At 41.4% G+C, this 21,321-nt stretch overlaps 1 protein-coding gene across 2 annotated transcripts in view; it reads right to left on the bottom strand.

Moving 5' to 3' along the window:
• Positions 1-21,321, bottom strand: part of RCAN2 (regulator of calcineurin 2) — a 264,066-nt gene that overhangs the window by 241,725 nt on the left and 1,020 nt on the right. Inside the window, exon 1 of one of the 2 annotated variants that reach the window (XM_014535359.1) lies at positions 21,192-21,216. The exons of the other annotated variant lie outside the window; for it this stretch is intronic. The gene's annotated coding sequence lies outside the window, so the exon portion shown is untranslated. Of the gene's footprint in view, positions 1-21,191; positions 21,217-21,321 lie in introns of those variants that run through there. 2 annotated transcript variants of the gene reach the window in all.

Below are 21,321 nucleotides of genomic sequence, written 5' to 3'. Positions count from 1 at the left end.
AATATGCAAATCGCCCAAACGGCCGAACAGCTGAACAACCATCTGGAGGACCTTCCAGACGACCTTCTGTTTGAAGCCGGGGCTGCGAGGGCCAAGGCAGCAGCCGGGGTGGCTGCGAGGGCCTACCCTTGCATGAATTTCATGCATCAGGCCTCTAGTATATATATAAATACATATATATATATATTGATTTCAGACAGGAAGGGAGAGGGAGAGAAAGAGAGAAACATCAATGATGAGAGAGAATCATTGATCCGCTGCCTCCTGCACGCCCCACACTGGGGATCGAGCCCACAACCTGGGCATGTGCCCTTGACTGGAATCGAACCTGGGACCCTTCAGTCCACACAGCCCTGAACTCTTAGGAGTCACATTTTAGGACAGTTTAATTAGCTACATGCATATATGCTTGTCTGTTTCCATAGCCATGTTGACACATATATTCATGTGTCCTCCCATTAATTTGCAAAATCCTAAAGCATACCCAGGCTTTCCTCTCCTTTTTCTCTAGTACACTGTAAAGTACTCTATGATGATCAATTATGATCCTGCTCTATATCTTCTCAATAGCAAAGATTACATTACACATACACACACACACACACACACACACACACACACACACACACACACACCTATCTCAATACTCAGCATACAATAGGCATTCAATAAATGTCTAGTGAACTGAATTGTTTAACAGGCTGCCTATTTTTAAGTGAGCTATTTTTTCCTTCTCTTTATTATTTTTAATGATAAACTATAATTTATAAACTACCAATAAAATCTCATAATTCAATGGGCTGAACTCTTCCATATCACTGCCAGGGACCAAATGCTAATAATAATACAACACAGAATACCTCAGTGGCAGAGCGAATACAGTCTATGCTCAGCCAGTCGATGGCCTCAGTAGTATTTTCACAGATGAAACCACATGTTTCATAGAAAACTTGGAACTTTTTTAACCAGATAATTGTCAGATCAATCACTGAAATATTTTTTGAGCATGTAATGAAACTCCTGGGTAGCATTTAGGTCTGAATTTATAATTTATTTAAAATATCCATAGGGATTAAGCCACTTCTTTTCCTCTAATTTCATTCTTTAAAGGCACTCTTTACATAATTCCTTATGAAAAGAATAAGCATGAATGTACAAAACAGAGATAATACTGTAACTTTTTAGTATTACCATACTCTTGTATATTCTTCCTTTAAAATGACGTACTGAGAATCTACTGTGTGCACACTCCTGTGATGCCTTTGAGATGATTCGAGGTGGACAGAAAGACTCATGCCTGAGCAGGTGGGAGAGGGGAGGCACCACTATTGCACAAGGATACACAGGCCTGGGTGGAGGGAGCCATGAGATGAGCACCAGAAGAGATGAATGGGCTGTGCTCCCGGGATTCAAAGGAGGAAGGGGTCCAGCTGGAGGTGGGCATCAAGAAATCACTCAGGAGCAGGCAGTGGTAGAGAACAGATGGTAAGGAGACTGTGGACATTTAGAGAAAGTGCCGGGAGGGCATGGAGAACATTCCAGACTGAGGGAAAATCTTGAGCAAATGCATGAATGAGGAAGAGCTGGGGGGACAATTAGAAAACTACAGTAGTCCGGACTGACACCTAGGAGAGAGGTAGGGTGAGGCCATATTGCTATGTACCTTTCAGAGACATAAAATCTGCTTCTAGCTGATTGGCCCAAGCCAGGGGTAAGGAGTGTTGTTGAAGCAGCAACGTGCTATCATCAGAAATTCATTTTCATGAAATTCCCAAGCAGCTCAGCTAAGAGTGAGAGGGTGCTATGGTGGGAAGGCCATCTGAGCAGCTATTAAGAGGGTTCTGCAAGAAGAGCTATGGACTGATCTGTGTTCCCCAAAAATTCAGATGTTGAAGCCCTATGCCCCACTTTGACTATACTTGGAGATGGGGCCTTTAGAAGGTAATTAGGCTAAATGAAGTCACTCTGTCTATGGCACTTTGCTATGGCAGCCCCAGCTGAAGAGATGGTTTGAAAAGTGAGAAGGGGTGAGTGAGGATGGATAAGAAGAAGAATCCTCACAGAAGCAGAGGAGGTGGGTTTAAGGCATCCACACTGTGAAAGGTGGGGAAGCTGAAGACTATGAAATCACTGTGCTTCCCAGGCCGTGGTCCCATGACCTAAAAAAGAAAAGCTACAAAAGGGAGGAGTGGAAGAAAAATGGCACAGGATGAAAGGGGGAGTAGCCGGGGAAGAACACAGGCAGCGGGGTGTGGAATTCCTTTCAAGAACTGATATGCCAAAACCCTCACATCCTCAGGGGGAAGCCAAGGCTTCTTTTTCTCTAGTTAAACCTATTGCCTTATTGCGGTAATACCCTTTTTTCTTTTTTGTAAAGCAGGGAGTCTTTTAGACACTGTTGGGGATTACCAGGAATTTGTTTTGTTCAGGTGATATTATTCAATTTCTGACAAATACCAGATGAAAATGACTTTCTTGTTTTTCCACATAAGACTCTCCCAGAAGCTTTGGAAATGTTTCCTCTTGGCCCAGGTAATATGTGAAAGCCCTTTATTTCATGGAGGCCGATGTTAAAGCAATTTTCAGAAGCCTCTGAGAAGAGAAAGAGAAATCTCTCCCTCCCTCCCTCACCACCCTCACCTCCCCCTGCACAAAGAAGAGGTCATGTGAGGACACAGCAAGAAGGCAGCTGTCTGAAAGCCAGCAAGGCAACCCTCACCAGGGACCAAATTGTCTGGCACCTTGATCTTGGACTTCTCAGCCGCCAGAACTATGAGAAACTTAAGCCACACAGATGATGGTATTTTGTATGGCAGCCCAAGAAGACATATACTACAAATTCTGTTTCAAGAGGTAGGGTGCTGCTGTATCAAATACATAAAAATATGAAAGTGGCTTTGGAATTGGGTAATGGGCGAGGCTGGAAGATTTTGGAGGTGCGTGCCAGAAAAACCTGAGATTGCCGTGAAAAGGCTGTTGGTACGAATGTGGATGTCAAAGGTGATTCTGGTGAGAGCTCAGAAAGAAAAGAGGACAGCTAGAAAGAAAGCTTCCATCTTCTTAGAGACTATTAAATACTCATGCTTTATCCTTCAACAAAGACAAGAATGACCCTGAAGGTGATTCAGAAATCAGCAGGGTTGACACCCTCATCATGGCCCAGGGGAAAGACTACTTCCTCCTTGGTTTCAGAGGGCTGGGCCCTGGCAGAGCCACATGGGGGAGGCCTTCCTAGAGAGCTAAGAGGGTGGCACCCCATGGAGCCAAAGGGACAGGGCCACCCACAGAGCCATGGGGGTGACCAAACCGACCCCCCAGTGGGCCCAACATTAGGCCAAAGATGATTATTCTTGAGCCTTAAGATCTCATGGACTTTGCCTTCCTAGGTGTTGGACTTGCTTGAGAAACATCATCTCTTTTTTCTTCCTTTTGGTTTCTCCCTTTTGGGATGGGAATGTCTATCCTATGCCTGTCCCAAGGCTATATTTTGAAAGCACATAACTTGTCTACTTTTATAGGTTCACAGCAGGAGAAGAATTTTGCCTCAGAATGATTTGACCTCAAGCCTCACCCATATCTGATTTAGATGATATAAAGACTTGAACTTGAGACTTTCGAGTTGATGCTGGAATGAGTTAAGACTTTGGGGGCTATTGGGATGGAATGAATGTATTTTGCATATGAGGACATGAATGTTGCAGGACAGGGGCAGAATGCTATGGACTGAATTGTGCCCCCTATATTGAATCCCTAACCTCTAGTGTAACTGCATTTGTAGATGGACCCTTTAGGAGGAAATTAAGGTTAAGTGAGGTCATAAGGGTAAAGCATTAATCTGATAGGACCGGTGACTTTATAAGAGGAAGAAATCTCTCTCTCTCTCTTCCTCTTTCTCCCTCCCTTCCTCCCTCTCCCTCCACAGGCACAAAGAGGTCATGCACAGGCACAGAGAAAACATCTCTCTGCCTCCAAAACTGTGAGAAATACGTTTCTGTTGTTTATGTTGTTTAAGCCACTCAGTCTACAGCCCTCTGTTATGGCAGCCCCAGCTGACTGAAACAGTGAAGAGATGGTAGGCTGGAAAAGGGAGAAGGGTGAGGAAGGATAAGGAGGAGAATCCTCCCAGAAGCAGCGGGAGTGGGTTTCAGGAAAGTCAGATGGTCAAAGGCATCCACACTGTGTGAAAGGTGGGGAAGCTGAAGACTATGAAATCACTGTGCTTCCCAGGCCAGGGTCCCATGACCTGCAAAAGAAGGGCTACAAAAAGAAGAAAAATGGCACAGGATGAAAGGGGGAGTAGCCGGGAAAGAACACAGGCAGCAGGGAGTGTGGAATTCCTTTCAAGAAGCGATATGCCAAAACCCCCCACGTCCTCAGGGGGAAGTCAAGGCTTATTTTTCTCCAGTTAAACCTGTCTGCCTTATTGTTTTAATACTTTTCTTTTTTTGTAAAGCAGGGAGTTACTTTAGACACTGTTGGGGATTACCAGGAATTTGTTTTGTTCAGGTGATATTATTCAATTTCTGACAAATACCAGATGAAAATGACTTTCTTGTTTTTCCACATAAGACTCTCCCAGAAGCTTTGGAAATGTTTCCTCTTGGCCCAGGTAATATCTGAAAACCCTTTATTTCATAGAGGCCGATGTTAAAGCAATTTCCAGAAAATCCTCAGAAAGCCCTGACAAGCATGTGTCTCGTTCGGAGCTGAGTAACTGCAAAACCTGCCTGAGAATCCGGGGCTGCTCTTGACTTAGCATTTCCCCCTGCACTTGGCATCATTCACTCCCAAGCTGGTTTTTCTATTTCTTTTTCCTCTGCTTCAGCCCAGGTTCCAACAGGGAGAGGCCCCACTTGACCATGGAGTCAACACAGTTTGGGCCCACGTTTCATCTCTAGCACCTGACACACATCTTAAAGGGAGGTCGACAACCACCTGTTAGTACCTGGTCACCTGAAAATCAGGTTGGAGGTGAATGCATTACGCACATAACTGAGAACTCTTTCTCAGGACTCTCTGCCTGTTAGTTGTGGAGGGGAGAAGCCCTGTCACAGCTGCTTCTACAGAAGTCTAAAGAAACAGCCACTATTATTCCAGATCAGTCGCGTTACATCCAAGCTCCCCCAAAGAGGGAAGGATGCACTTTCTTCCCAAACAGGATTTCAAAATAATGTGAGTTTGAGACAGAAGCCTTTAATACACCTGCCTGAGGGAAGTTCAGACACTGCTACCCATCATATTTGTGCCCAGGTGCTATAAAATTATCTCCTCCTGTCCAGACCTGTTCCACTGCTCCACAGTCTTCCTAGGAATTCATCAGAAGCAATACTAAAGAGCTAAGGGTAAATACACTGCCATACAGCACCTCCTCTGATTGTCTGAACTTAACAAGGGTTTCCTTTTCCTTCCTCAAGAGTAACTGATGCACTGATTTTGGACAGACTCAGAGACCTTTCAAACCAGAAGCCTTTTAAATCCCAATACAATGTCATTATCTTCTCTGCTTAGATGGGGCTGGTGCCACTTTCTAGCTCACACTGACAAACCTTTACGGAGGTGATGAGAACATGATGATGAACCGGGGTGATGCGCACACACAACTGTCAGTTATCAGAATCAGGCCAGGGTGACAGAGAATCCAGAGGCACCTTGATTGACAGGCCCATCAGAGGAGAACCACAGCCAGGGAGAGTTTCACCCAAGGTCAGACCTTACCCTCCCCAGATATCATTTGCAGGTTGAAAGGAAATGTCAGTGCCTTATCCTGAGGAAGACTTGGACAGACCAGATGCCTGGTGGGTGGAGGAGCATTTTTTTAAAATATATTTTTATTGGTTTCAGAGACAAAGGGAGAGGGGGAGAGAGAGAGAGAAATATCAATGATGAGAGAGAATTGTTGATCAGCTGCCTCCTGTACGTTCCACCGAGGGATTGAGCCTGCAACCCCGGGCATGTGCCCTTACTGGGAATTGAACCATGACCTCCTGGTTCAGAGGTCAACACTCAACCACTGAGCATGCCAGCCGGTCATGAAGAAGCATTTTTTGAGAGGCAAGTTTTCACTAAGTAGTGCAGAGGAATTTAGTGTGTTCGAATTTGAAAAATGTACAGACCACATTTTTTTTATTAGTGAGGATCTATTTAATGTTTGGAACAGACCACTTTTTTTTTTTAAGAAAAAAAATACTGCCTCCCTCCCAATTTTGACTTAAATTTTTTATTGTAATACCTAAATATATACAAACATAAAACTAAGTTCTTATAGTTTCAACGCCTTTCTAAAACCATCAAGTACTAACTAAATACAAATGAAATTTAAAAGCTAATCCAATTCAAATTGACTTAATATTCAGGTGATGATGTTTTATGAAAATTAACCCTCGAGTCTCATTATGACTATGATACTGAAAACTGCAACGCAGGTGTTGGACTTCAGAATGTTCCTGCCATTCACCTTGTACTAGGACCCTCCTCCCATATTTCTGCATTCACAGAAAAGTTAAACATCACTGGACCAGTATGCGGCCTTCACTTAAGGCTAAGTACCATTAAGTCCTCCAGTTCATTCCCACAAGTCCACAGCAACTAAAGTTATACTGGCACAAACTTGATTGTCAATAAAAAACACACATTCAGGCACCAAAATCACGTGGCAGTATTATTCATTATAAGGTGGTCATCTGGATGATCCAGAATATACTAACATTATTTTAGATTATCACTGAAATAAAAACCCCACAAAACTTAAGCATTATCATGTAGAAGTCCCATGTCCCTCCCCATGAATGCCTCCACAGATACCACTGGGACAAGGAGTGGAGGCAAAGAGACCATTAGTAAGTCCTGGTTCCAACAATTATTACCTGTAAGACCCTAAGCCAGTTACTCAACTTCCCTGAGCCTCCATCTCCTCATCTAAATACAATAGGGATAAAAATAGAACCTACCTCACAGAGTTGTTGAGAAGACTATGTGTGATGCAGTGTGGAAAGTTCTTAGCCCTGATATTTAATTGGTGCAAAAGAAACAGCCACTATTATTCTGGATCAGTTGCTTTACATCCAAGCTCCCCAAAAGAGGGAAGGATGCACTTGCTTACCAAACAGAAGCGTCTATATATATAAAAGGCTAATATGCTAAGTGTCCATTCCAGTAATGACATCAAGTAGCAATACCTGGCTTCCTCTCTCTAGCAACTAGCCTCCTTGGAGTTTCTTCAGCCTAGGACAGTGGTCGGCAAATTCATTAGTCAACAGAACCAAATATCAACAGTACAACGATTGAAATTTCTTTTGAGAGCCAAATTTTTTAAACTTAAACTATATAGGTAGGTACATTGTTATTAACTTAATTAGGGTACCCCTAAGGCTTAGGAAGAGCTACACTCAAGGGGCCAAAGAGCTGCATGTGGCTCTCGAGCCGCAGTTTGCTGACCACGGGCCTAGGAACATGACTTGCTTAATTGCCAGGTGGAAACATTTTACACTTTAACCAAATGTCTGTGAAGCCTTTTCCCATGCCTCATCTCAATTGTTCCTCACAGAAGTCCTGGAGTAGGTAGATAGGAGACTTGGTGGAATCCTATTTTCTTTTCATTAGCTGGAAAATGGAGATTTAGAAAGCTTAGAAACTTGATCTGACTGAAAAGAAGTAAGAAATGGTGGAATTTGAAAATGAGTTCAGGTTTTCTCACTGTGCAGAATATAGTCAAACACTGCTGTAGTTAAATATTTTACCCTTTGTTCTCACTGCATGATCTACAATAATAATCTGCTTCATGTTGATATTTACTGCTGTGTTGCTGACAATTACCTGAAAGAGAAGTTGGGGTGCTTCACTGGGCTGGAAAAAGTTTAGCTAAATCAGAAAGCAGGTCTAATTAAGCAAATTTATTCTATATCTATAAAAGGCTAATTTGACTCGTGCATGCGCGATACATATAAAGCTCTTGCTGGGGCCAATGGCACGCGTGTGTTTTGATCTGTCATTGTCGATTGTGAATTTGGTTGACACCTCTATTATAGAGAAAGGGCGAATAGCAATATTAAAATATTTCTTCTAATTAATTTCCTTTCAATGTGCACAAATTCATGCACTGGGCCACTAGTTTCAAAATAATTTGAGTTTGAGACAGAAGCCTTTAATACACCTGCCTGAGGGAAGTTCAGACACTGCTACCCATCATATTTGTGCCCTGGAATATAAAATAAAGATGTGGCAGTACATCATATTCTGAGAGGACTTTGGACATGTAAGTGAAACTAAACAAACTTATCTTGTGGAATTATTTTTCTAGTTAGCAACTGTATGAGAACAAAGGCTTTAAGACATTTGAAAGTGTTGAAATCTTCAACCTTGTGCTTCTCAATTATTTAGAATGAATATAATAATCAGTTCATTTGACCACCGACAGAGTGCACACCACCTGCAAGCCATTGTGATGTATAGCAGGGGGGTCACAGGATGAATGAGTGGTCTTCACCCACAGGGCATTTACCATGCAGAGCAGGTGCAGGTAAACAAGAAGCTGAAGTCTACTGGACTCCAATTCCACTAAAGACAGGGACTCTGTTTGTCTGGTGATTTTTTTTGTACCCCAGTGGCTAGCAGAACACCTGGTGCATAGTGGGGATGAATGAATGAATGAATGAATGAATGAATATATGAGTGAATGAGATATAAAGGTTAGACTATGCATGTGCTATACATATAGGTTGAAAAAAAGACCAATGGCTTTTTTGAGGGCTCAAGGGTTGAGGAAATCCTGAAAAGATAGAACCTGAAGGAAACTTGAATTTCAAGAAGCAGAGATAGGAGAATGTCCAATTATGATTTTACACAATTGCAATGTGCTTTAAATTAGTTATCATTAAAAAATATTTATCATTCTGATTATTATTATGTCTAGCACTTCTATAACATTCTATATCTGTAAATTGTAGGCAACTGCTCCTTAGTTTGTTGTTTATTATAAAGCTTTTGATTTATTTATAAGCAACTTGGTGGTTAATTATTTATTAGAATAGGAAGCTGAAGAAATAATATCTGGTCTCTCATAGCCATGTTCCAATTATTGCTATTGGTCTCCCGGGGTTCTCTAAAAAGTAGCCATAAAAAAGTTAATTTGCAATTAGGGAAAGAAAGGTGTATATTTGGCAGCATTTACACTGACATGATCAACAACAGACATCACTGACAGAAACTCTACAGTGTAAGAAGAATGACTTCATTGTGACATTAGCATATGGTCTTAAAAATAAACCGTTAGCAATCCTAGGATGATAAAAGTGGTATAGGAATGGTTTGTTTAAGCAATGATTAGGATACTATAAAGGATGCATACAAATATCTCGTTCATAGAAACTCCCAAGCAAGAAAAGACATAATTTTATTGATACTTTGGAAAATCATTAAAAGAACTGGCCTGATCAAAAAAAAAAAGTTATAACTGAATAAAAAGAAAACTATTATCTCCCTCATGATCTTTTACAAACTAGATAATCATCTCTACTAGATGTTTTTATTTTATTTTTTTATTGTCTACTAGATGTTTTTAAATCTAAATGACCTTAATAGTCATTTCAAAATATTTTTAAATAATATTTTAAAATTTAAAAAATTATCTTTTAGGTTGGTGTTTATATTCTACCACCTGAACATCACTCCTTTTTTTGGAGTAGAAAAATATCGATATCTTTCCATTTTTTCCTTTCTTTTGGAAGGAAGAAGTATTACTTTAGCTTTTCAAAGCCTTATGATCACTGAGATGAAGGTGTCTGAGAAGATGAATAGGAATAGATTCTAAAAGGAAAGTCTCCATTCACACTCAGAGGCTTATGCCAAAATCTGAAATCACACAAAATAATTCAGAGAGCAAATGGTTGATGAGGTGGGGGTGGGGGAGCAGAAAGGGTGCTACGGTAATCAGTTGGGAAATCCACCAAGTCCAACTGCCAGGTATACTGGAAACAGCCCCACATACCAGTTAGGTAAAGGTCTCTGACCTTCATTAGTCTCTGAAGTTTCTTTCCTATAAGATACTCATGAAATTTATAGTGTCATCAAAATACCTAGGATTAGTTTTCACTCATATCCATTACGGTACTTCTAATTTTGTTCATATAAAATAACCTTCTCATAGTATCACATGGTGGCTTGAATTGTAAGACAACAGCCAGGTACAGTTATGAAGACATGGAAATGGCTGAGCTAAGAGGAAGAGGTTCAGCCCAGTCTGCTTGGCTCAGTGGTTTAGCGTTGATCTATGAACCATTCGATTCCTGGTCAGGGCACATGCCATGGTTTCTGGCTCAATCCCCAGTGTAGGGCATGCAGGAGGCAGTAGTTCAATGATTCTCTCTCATCACTGATGTTTCTATCTCTCTCTCTCTCCCTCTCCCTTCCTCTCTAAAATCAATAAAAAAAATTTTAAGAAAATTTTTTTAAAGAAAAAAGAGGAAGAGGTTCAATTAAAGGTGAGAAGGTTGAAAGCATGGTATTAAGTTTGATCTTTCTCACCCAAGACAAAAGCTTTTGTTATATATATATATAGTTATGCTTAAATGTGACATTTTAAAAGCAATTTTAAAGAATAAAAGTAGAAGCCTCATGAGGAGGTACTATCTTCGGAGATTTCCATAGTTGGAGACCCTGAAGGCCATTCCATGAATAACACAAGGTCATTTGCTACAGCACTTGCTCTGTGGCCTCCAGGAACTGTCTAGGTCAGTAGTTCTCAACCTTCTGGCCCTTTAAATACAGTTCCTCATGTTGTGACCCAACCATAAAATTATTTTTGTTGCTACTTCATAACTGTAATGTTGCTACTATAATGAATCGTAATATAAATATCTGATATGCAGGATGGTCTTAGGCGACCCCTGTGAAAGGGTCCTTCAACCGCCAAAGGGGTCGCGACCCACAGGTTGAGAACCGCTGGTCTAGGTGAATAAAAAGAAGTATGAAGGAGCAGAGTGCCACCTGTTCATCTGGGTTTTGTCACAGGGCCACTGTGGCCTGTCCTATGTCCCATTAATGATTTCACTAGCACACAACTGAGCCTATCTAAAGCCATCCCAAATTTCATAATGTTTCAGTTTCCAGGTAATGGTCTGAGCAGTTTTCACTCAGCCTCAAGGAAGTGGTTGCATACTTGAATACAAAATTAATTTGGATTTTGGGGAACCGAGGGGAGAAGTTCAGGTTTCTATTTATCTCACTTCCCCCTGAAGACAACCTTTCCAAATAGATCTGCACAGGTATGGGGGCTGTGAAAACCTTCTTGACCTTCCAGAATGACACCACACCTCCCAGTGTGGCTGAAAACCAGAGTGAGAAAGGAGATCCCCTCTCCCCATCCGTGATATCTCAGGAGGCCAAAACCAAACCAACTTCCAGGTGTGAGCCAAGAATCCCCATGGAGTAGCCATGAGCTGGGGTCCTTAGACCAAGGTTAGAAGCTACGCTTTGGAAATCTACTCTGCTTATATTTCAAATCAGAGCTTTCACCTAAATGTCACCTTGTCAAATTTTGAAGTTTAATGCAAACAACAGCTGTGTGTGGAACAGAAATCACCAAGAGACAGAACACTCAGAAAATTAAGGATGCCAAATAAACACATTTATGATGCCAGTTGCTGAATATGTTCCCTGACCAAAACTTAACCTTTTCATAAAAGGTTGCTTGTACATCATAAAAGATCAAAGGCATATCATTAATGACCACAGCAGGAAAAAAGGTAACATATTCATGAATTAGTACTTTGCTTTCACTTTTCCAGGTTGAGACTTTGCACTTGAGCAAATACAATTTTGTTTGAACTACCATTAGTTGATCTGAATTTAATATACTCTATATAGAAAGCCATGATGATACCTGTCATAATGATCAAATAAATAATTTTTTCTGGACTAATTATTAAGCCTCAAAAGAGAAGTATAAGATCAAATAGACTGATCTAAGCTGGCCACACTCCATTACTAGGCTTTTATCTTTAACAGCTACAGAAGTAGAAATAAAAAACAAATTATATTAATTTAGCCTGTCTTTCAGATAATTTTGTGGGGGGAAATAATTCAAATTGGCTGTTTGTTTACTTCAATAAGTTAGTCAATATAACCAACTTAGTTGATAGTAGCCTAATAATGAATGCAGAGATTCTTTTGGAAAGACTAATTTGATTAGTTGTCAAATTAAAATTCTAGAATAATGACCATTCACATGATTTTTAAAGAGATTCCAATTGATTATGTTAGTTATTTATTCAAAATGGTTTCCTCTGCATTGTATCTCACTGTGTGGAAGGTGAAAAAGACATAATGAAATAGTTATCTAATTCTTGCCAAAGAGGCCCTGCCATCAGTGGGAGGGGAACCAGTCAAAGCCAATTAAAAGCAACAATAGAACTAATACAAATAAGTACACATATTTGCTGTTAATATTTTTCGGGATTTGAATGGCAAACTGAACCAGTTCTCATGTAAGCAGAGGTTGCTTTATTGTGCCTCATTTAAGTCAGTTTTAGTAGTTCAACAGGTTGCAATGACAGCTGTCACCCCACACAGCCCGTGGCATCCATACGCCAGACACGATAACAGAACTACTAGAAGAAAAGCTAATCCACTGAAGACAACTCTCCTACAAACACTCATTCACACATGTTACATCTACCCCATCCATCTTCAACTCCCACAGTGAAACCTCAGCCTCCTTGAAGCAACAGTTAAGCAGGAACATTTCCACAGGGGGGTCATTTCTGGAAAGCACTAACAGCAGCCACCCCTTATCTTCACCAAAAAGAGTGCTTACTTGCAGGGTGGAGGTGAGACCCGTATTCTCATGCATTGCTAGTGGGAATGTTAATTACTGCAATCTCCTGGAAAGACAATTAAAAATGTCAAGATATGTAGAAAGCCTGTTTGAGCCAATAATTCCACTTCTAACAATCTATCCTAAGAAAATGGCCTAAAATTTAGAAAAGAATTATGATCAAAGATGTTCATCAAAGTATTATTTATGGTATTTTGGAGACTTGGGAACCACCTAGATGTCCAACAATAGGGGAGGAGATAAATGAATTTGGTAAAATCCCACATGGGAATGCCATGCGGGCAGCTACTGAAAACAATATTCACAAAGATTGTTAACTTACATGAAAGTTATTTAAAATGTTTGGTGAAGTGCACTGGATGCAAAATTCTAAACAGAGAATGATCCCAATTCTACAAAAATATGCATATAAAAAGACTGAAAGGAAATACAACAAAATATTAATAGTAATTATCATTTGCTCGTAGTAATACGTGTCATTTTAATTTTCTCTTTTTATACTATTCTGTGTTTTCCAAAGATTTTATAGAAAGCACACACATACAAGAAGCCATTCAAAAAATCAGGGCAGAGGGTCGCTCGTCTTCAGCAGACACTAGCCTCCTTGAGCAGACTCCACACCCTACATGTTGCTCATACTTGATGTTCATCCTAGGGATGACTTCTTGCATTCTACATCATGCCTATGCCTTCCTCGACCTTGGCTTTGACTTTCAGCCTTCTCTGTTTATAGTGAGGTAACCACTCTGGTAGTTACCTCTTTCCTGTAAACCATGCCTTCCTCCCCCTTTCACCAGCAAAACCCAGGTCCATTGCCTGGTCAGTCTCCTCCTGGCCCAGCCTAGTGGAGTCCTGGTACTGACAGGTAAGTTACCCTTGAAATCAACAGGTATCATTAGACAAGCTACCAAAGAATAAGGCAAGGAAATACAGTTTGTTAATGCATTCTACAAAAGTCTTTTAAATACAGTGGACCTCCCTCCCCTCGCAAACCTGGTGCTATACCAGGCCCAACTATAACTGACCGCTTGGGAGGTCCCTACTGTGTCAATCATCCTTAACATCTGTGCAGGGAGTTCCATTTTGTGAATATGAGTGCACATTCGCAGACTCTAACATTTCAGCCTGGTGACTCTGTAAGGTGGAGAGATCAAGTATTCTTTTCCTAATTGTACAGATCAGAAATTTTCAACTCAGAGACCTGATCCTCAGGGCATGCTCATCTGTGAATAGTGACAATAATACCCCCATGTTGTCGGGATTAAATGAGATAATGTATACAGTGTGCTGAGCACAGCGTCTTGAGCAGGGGCAGCATTCAACAAATGCCAGCTCCTGTGGCTGTCACATCACTGGGAAGCTCAAGGTTACATAGCTGGGAAGTGACATGCCAGGAAGGGAATCCAGGCCTTTCCATGCCAAGTCCACGCTTTTTATACTTTATTCCCAACCTTGTAAGAGCAGTATTAAGGCACAGCCCATGCCCTCAAAGAACTTAGAATATTTTGTAGTAGGCATATCTCAATCACTTGAAACAATAAAGCCGTTATTCCCACAAAGACCTAAAGCCACAGTAATAAAAACTAGGATATAGCTCCAAAATTCCTACTACACAATTCTTTTGTTCAACAGCCACCATTACAACGCTTTCTTCTGCATACATTCCAAAGCTTAGGAACCCTGAGTCTCATCCCTGTTTTTTGAAGTGAGCTGAGTGTGGGGAAATCAGATTAAGAAAATAAATCCCTTTCCACCCTGACTACAAACAGTATTTTTCTGTGGCATTCTGAAATGTTGGAGGTTTGAGCTATTTTTGGAGTGTCTGTTTCCCTGGGGGTGAAGGAAGGTTGAGGACCCCAATTTACCAGGCACCTTCGATGAGGCAGACGTGTGCTGTGCCTGTTTTATGTTATCTGTTTCACTCCTTACGACCTTACAACACATATATTTATCACTCCAATGATCCAGAGATGAGAAAACTAAGTCTCATAGAATTTAAGTGACTCATCTAAAACGAAGAAACTGACTCCTAACTATGGGTCCTCCACATTAGTACCCATCCTGGTTTCCACGCTCTGAACGGCAGGCTCCCCCAACATCGGCACCCTCAGCAGCACATGCACCAGGGACTAGTTGACATCAGCTGCTAAGGACAGGCCACATTTGAGTCAATCCTCTTGGAAGTATTCCTGTTCTAAAAAAGACAAGGCAGGTGTGATTTTAACCCAAATCAACGGTAAAATTCAAGATAAGATGTGAGAATTTAAGAATACAGAGACAGGCCCTAACTGGTTTGGCTCAGTGGATAGAGCGTCAGCCTGCGGACTTAAGGGTCCCAGGTTCAATTCCGGTCAAGGGCATGTACCTTGGTTGCGGGCACATACCCAGTAGGGAGTGTGCAGGAGGCAGCTGATCGATGTTTCTCTCTCATCGATGTTTCTAACTCTCTATCCCTCTCTCTTCCTCTCTGTAAGAAATCAATAAACTATATTACAAAAAAAAAGAATACAGAGACAGCAAGAAATCATCTGGTTGGCCTCTTTTCCAAGTAACATACAGATTTAAAATAAAGAAAGCCTGGGAGGGGCTGTGACTTTGCAGAGGTCACACAACAAATTAGGTGTGAGCCCAGATGAGAGCCAGGACTCCTGACTCAGTCTGTTCTCTTTTATAGCACCAGCCACAAATATTCAAACACAGGGTTAAAAAAATAAAATAAAAAATAAATAAAACTCCAGGCTAAACAGGAATCATTTCAGTGTTGTTAGTTCTGACTGGTGATTCAGAGTGCTGGTCAGACTGCCTGAGCTTGAACCCCGGTGCACCTCTTCCTAATTGTGCAGCCTAGATATGGTACTCTCGCTTTCCCTTGGGTTTCTTATCAAGTATACTAGAGGCCCAGTGCACAGATTTGTGCACCAGTGGGGTCCCTCAGTCTGGCCTGCACCCTCTCACAATCCAGGACCCCTTGGGGGATGTCAGAGGGTGGTCTGCCTCATAAAGTCATCGTGAGAATCCTATGTGTTAATCTAGGTAGAGCTCTAACTCCTTTGTGCTCACATAGAGAATACACTGAATAAACGTTAGCTATCCTGTATAATAAAAGGCTAACATGCAAATCGACCAAATGGCAGAACAACTGGTAGCTATGACACACACTGACCACCCAGGGGCAGATGCTCAATGCAGAAACTGCTCCCTGGTGGTCAGTGCGCTCCCCTTGTAGAAAGATGGGCTCAAGGCTGGCGAGCACAGTGGTGGTGGCAGGAGTCTCTCCCACCTCCACAGCAGCACTAAGGACCCCTCTGGGGATGTCCAACTGCCAGCTTAAATAAACTGGCAGTAGGACATCCCCAGAGGGGTCCCAGATTGCAAGAGGGAGCCGGCCAGAATAAGGGACCCCACCCCTCCAGTGCATGAATGTTGTGCACCGGGCCTCTAGTTACTATCATAATTTAAATTATTTTTACTTTGACTAAAATAATTAGTTCAGATAATGACAGTTAATTCTTTCACTTTTGGGGAAGAAGGTAGAAAAAACTTCTTGCTATCAAATTTTCTTCCTCTTCTCCAAAGGCAGCCCTAGACAGTCTCAGAAATGAAGGTAAGATGAATAGAAGGTTAGCACCAGGAGTGAAGAAATTAAAAATAAAAGTGCCTTTGAAAAATGAAAGTGCCTACTGAGCATTTTCATTTGATCTTCAAAGTCAAAATTCTCCATCTTTCTCAAACTTACTCTTTCTTGTATACTTTCTTTCCCACACCCAGTCTTATAGAGATTCAGTTAACATATAGCATTGTATTAGTTTTAGGTATACAACATAATGGTTTTGCCATAGCCTATATAATAAAAGCATAGTATGCAAATTGTCCCTTCGACTGGGAGGTCGTCCAGGAGTTTGACCAGGGGGCGGGGCCGGCCAGGGGAAGGGAGGGAGGCCCAGGCTGGTGGAGACAGCCACTAGGGACCCTACCAGTGCACAAATTTTGTGCACTGGGCCTCTAGTGTGTCTGTGTCTGTATATGTGTGTGTGTGTGTGTGTGTGTGTGTAGCCACAGTAAATATCCATCACCTCACATAATTACAAATGTTTTTCTCCTGATGAGAACTTTTAAGATCTCTCTTAGCAACTTTCAGTGACAAAATACAGTATTGTTAACTATAGTTACCATATTAAACATTAAACCCCCGGAACTTATCTTACAACTGAAAGTTTATACCTTTTGACCATCTTCACCTATTTTGCCCACCCCTTACCCCCGCCTCTGACAACCACCAATCTGGTCTCTGTACCTGTGAGTTCAGGGTTTTTTTAAGATTACAGATATATTTGTCTTCCTCTGACCTATTTCACTTAGCATAATGCTCTCAAGGTCCATCCATGTTATCACAAATGGCAGAATTTCCTTCTTTTTTTATATATGCCACATCTTCATTATCCATTCATCCATGGATGGTCACTTAGGTTGTTTCCCTATCTTGGCTATTGTAAAAAATGCTGCAATGAACATAAAGGCATACCTTTTAGAGACAGTGATTTTCTTTCCTTCAGATAAATACCCAGATGTGGGGTTGCAGGATCATATGGTAGTTCTACATTTTAAATTGTTGAGGAATCTCCATACTGTTTTCCTTAGTGGCTGCATACCCACCAACAGTGCACAGGATTCCTGTTTCTCTACAACCTCACCAACATGTAATCTTGTTTTTGTTTTGTTTTCTTTTGTTTTGATAATAGCCATTCTAACAGGTGTGAGTTGCTATCTCATTATGGTTTTTATTTTCATTTACTTGATAATTAGTGATGTTGAGTATCTTTTCATGTATCTGTTGGCCATCTGTATGTCTTCTTTGGAAGAATATCTATTCAGTTCCTCTGCCCACTTTTTAAATCAGATTGTTTGGTTTTTGCTACTGAGTTGTATGAATTCTTTACATATTTTGGATCTACTGAGTTGTATGAATTCTTTACATATTTTGGATATTAACCTTTTATCAAATATATGATTTGCATACATTTACTCCCACTTCCTGGGTTGCCTTTTTGTTTTATTGATGGTTCCCTTTGCTGTGCAAAAGCTTTTTAATTTGATGTATCATCTTACTTGTTTATTTTGCTTTTTTTTCCCTTTGCTTTGCTGATAAAAAAAAATCACTGCCAAGACCAATTGTCAAGGAGCTTACCTCCTATATTTTCTTTTAGCAGTTTTATGATTTCAGGTCTTATGTTTAAGCCTTCAATCCACTTTGAGTTGATTTCTGTGTTTGTTGTAAAACAGTGGCTCAGTTTTCTTATTTCTTTTGCATATGGCTGTCCAGTTTTCCCAGCATAATTTATTGAAGAAACCAGCCTTTCTTCATTTTATATTCTTGGTTTCTGTGTCATAAGTCAATTGACCATAGATGCATGGGTTTATTTCTGGGCTCTTCTGTCACATCGATCTATGTATCTGTTTTTATGCCAATACCATATTGTTTCGATTACTATAGCTTCATAATGTAGCTTGAAATCAGGAAGTGTAATGCTTCCAGCTTTGTTGTTCCTTCTCAAGATTGTTTTTGCTATTCAAGGTCTTTTGGGATTCCATACAAATTTTAGGATTGTTTGTTCTATTTCTGTGAAAAATGCCATTGGAATTTAGATAGGAATTGCATTGAATCTGTAGATTGCTTTGGGTGGTATGAACATTTTAACAATATTAATTCTTCCAAACCATTACCATGGAATATTCCATTTATTTATGGATTCTTCAATTTCTTTTATCAAAGTCTTACAGTTTTCAGTGTACTGAAACTTCTTGGTTAAATGTATTCCTAGGTATTTCATTCTTTTTGATGCAATTTTAAATGAGATTGTTTTCTTAATTCTGCTTTCTGATAGCTCATTATTAGTGTATAGAAATGCAACTGAGTTTTGTATATTGGTTTGTATCCTGCAACTTTACTGAATTCTCTCTGTGAGTGTGTGAGTGTGTGTGTGTGTGTGTGTGTGTGTGTGTGTGTGTGTGGTCTTTAGGGTTTTCCATATATAACATTTATAACATTGAGTTATCTGCAAATAGAGACAGTTTTACTTCTTCCTTTCTGACTTGGATGCCTTTTAAATTTTTTTTCTTGCCTAAATGTTCTAACCAGTACTTCCAGTCCTATGTTGCATAAAGTAGTAAAAGTGACTATATTTGTCTTGTTCCTGATCTTAGAGGGAAAGCTTTCAGTTGAAATTCCTCATCTTTCTCAAACCTACTGGTTCTATTTACTTTCTAACTCAGTTAAAAGCCTGACAGTATCTAGACATCTTATCCTTCCACACCACCATCCACTTGATGACCTAGTGCCATTGAGTGTCCCGATGAAATGGCTCTCTGTAGATCTCTCTTCTTTTTCCCTGTTCTCCCTGGTTCAGGCACAATTCATTTCCTTTGGGTGAGGTGGTCTGGACCACTCTAGTGGTCTGAAATCTGAGCTCATTCCTCTTTGTAATCCCACCTACTCACCACCTCCAAAGTTACTTTTGCAAGACACAAGTCAGATCAAATAATTTCTCCCATAAAAATGTGTGGTTTCTCCTGAATAGGCTATATTCACGACCCAAGTGAACTAAAATCCCTCCTCCCCTGCCACACTCCCCTGCCACATCCCCATTTCAGAACACCTACACATTTTTTTTAACATGACCTTTCCTTCAATGTGGACAGCCAACTCCCTTCCGTTGAGAACTCCTAGTGCCTACTGGGATCCAGTTCACCTGTGAACTCTGAAGGCTCTTCCAGATTCTCTCCAGCCTTCTTTCCCTGGGTTCCCACTGAACCTGTTCCTGTTTCCATTAAACACTCACCATGCTGATCATTATCACTTATTTTCTTATCCTTTTTGCGAGACTGATTTCTGAAAGGCATGGGCCTCCTTCATTCAGTCTCTGGCACAGGGCCTACATAGCACACAGTGGATGTTTGACAAACAGCTGTTGATTAGCTGAGTGGATGGTACAGACGGTATGGGAAATGAGACCACAGTGGCTCTCAAAGTTGGTCTCAACAAACCTAGTTTCTGCACTGTATCTGACCAGCTGCAAATGATTATTCCAGTGGTTTTTAAAAGAGTGTGATATCCACTTGCTAACGACAAAGCTCTCAGGTTTCCACTTAGGCCTACTAAATGTTCATCCCTGGAGACAGCCACGCCCTCCAGGATTCAGTTGAGTTCTGCAGGCTCTGTAGACACAGGCATTTTGAAAGCTCTTGGGATTCTGTAGCTTTGGTTGAGAACACTTTTTCCCCTCACAAAATTCAATGAACTGGGCTTGGGCACTAGGTGGCCAATTAATGCAGATCTGATTTGCAGTGGATTTGAAAGCAAAGTGCAACTCGCATTTCAGCCTCATTCAGCTCAATGACGAATCATATTTAATAGCTATAAGGCTAAAGAAAATCTATGTGTAGACTGAAAAGCAGCCAAATGTCCACTCCCCTGCCTTGTTCCACAGTCAGTGCTGACCGGCTTCATGATCCTTCCCAGCTTCTAGGTTGTTCCAACTCCCTTGTGTCCCCAGAATGGAGGGGGCCAGTTGGCAAGGGTTGCCCTGTGCCTGCAATGCATTTGTCCTGTGTTTTGAAGTTGATGTAATACGTGTGAAAGTTGAGTTGCATTATTGTAAATGTCCTATTTTCCCTAAAGTTGCCCTCCCTGTGACAGGTGAAGTGGGATTCTGGCTGAAGGGAAGGGGAAGGAAGGGCGGGCTGGAATGCTCTGGCATCCTTTCTTCTCCAGTTGCGGGGCTGTATGTTAAAGGGAGCCAGAAACTTTTGTTTTTTACTAAAACAAATACTTTAAAAAAGCTTTGGCTTTTGAAGTATCCATTGCACACGTCCATCCCACTGTAGGACACAGAAGAGATTTAAAGCATGCGCTCTGCTCTATCGTTTATTTAGGGATAAGAAAAAGACTGCAGTGCCTTGGAGAATAAATCATTAACTAAAAGTCAAATCGAGACACCCTGGAAACCAGTGAGACCCGGAGGCGGCGGAGGGATCAGGTGGCTGAGATTTGCCTGTTCCCTCCGGTGACTTCCAGAGCGAAGCATCCCACGGGCAGGGCGAACTCGGCACACTGTGCTCCCTTCTATTTCACTTTTCCAACTTGGAGTTATTTTTAGATGACCCAAGCCAGCTAATCCCAGGGAGGACAATTCCCGCTGCGCCTCGGAGCACCTTCGTCCTGCCCAGTGCTTTCCTTTAAGCGATGGGAGAGGAGCCCCCGCGTTTCTCCTTTGCGCTCTGGGTCTGGTCCACCTGGTCTAACCACTACCCCCCACACCTCAGTCCCAGGACCACGGGCGTCTTTCTTTACCCGCCATTTACGCACCTGCTGCTGCTCCCGAGAAGGCAAACCCTGGGGCCACTGGGAATGGGAAAAGGCTCTCCGAGACCCGCGCCCTCTAGCAGGGGGTCAGGGGAGACCTCTGTCCCCACCGCCGCCTTGGGGGCCCACAACG

This window comes from Myotis brandtii, unplaced genomic scaffold, assembly GCF_000412655.1.
Source record: "Myotis brandtii unplaced genomic scaffold, ASM41265v1 scaffold143, whole genome shotgun sequence".
NCBI lineage: Eukaryota > Metazoa > Chordata > Mammalia > Chiroptera > Vespertilionidae > Myotis > Myotis brandtii.
The sequence above is the reverse complement of the archived record's forward strand: the minus strand, read 5'-3'. Positions and strand labels throughout refer to the sequence as shown.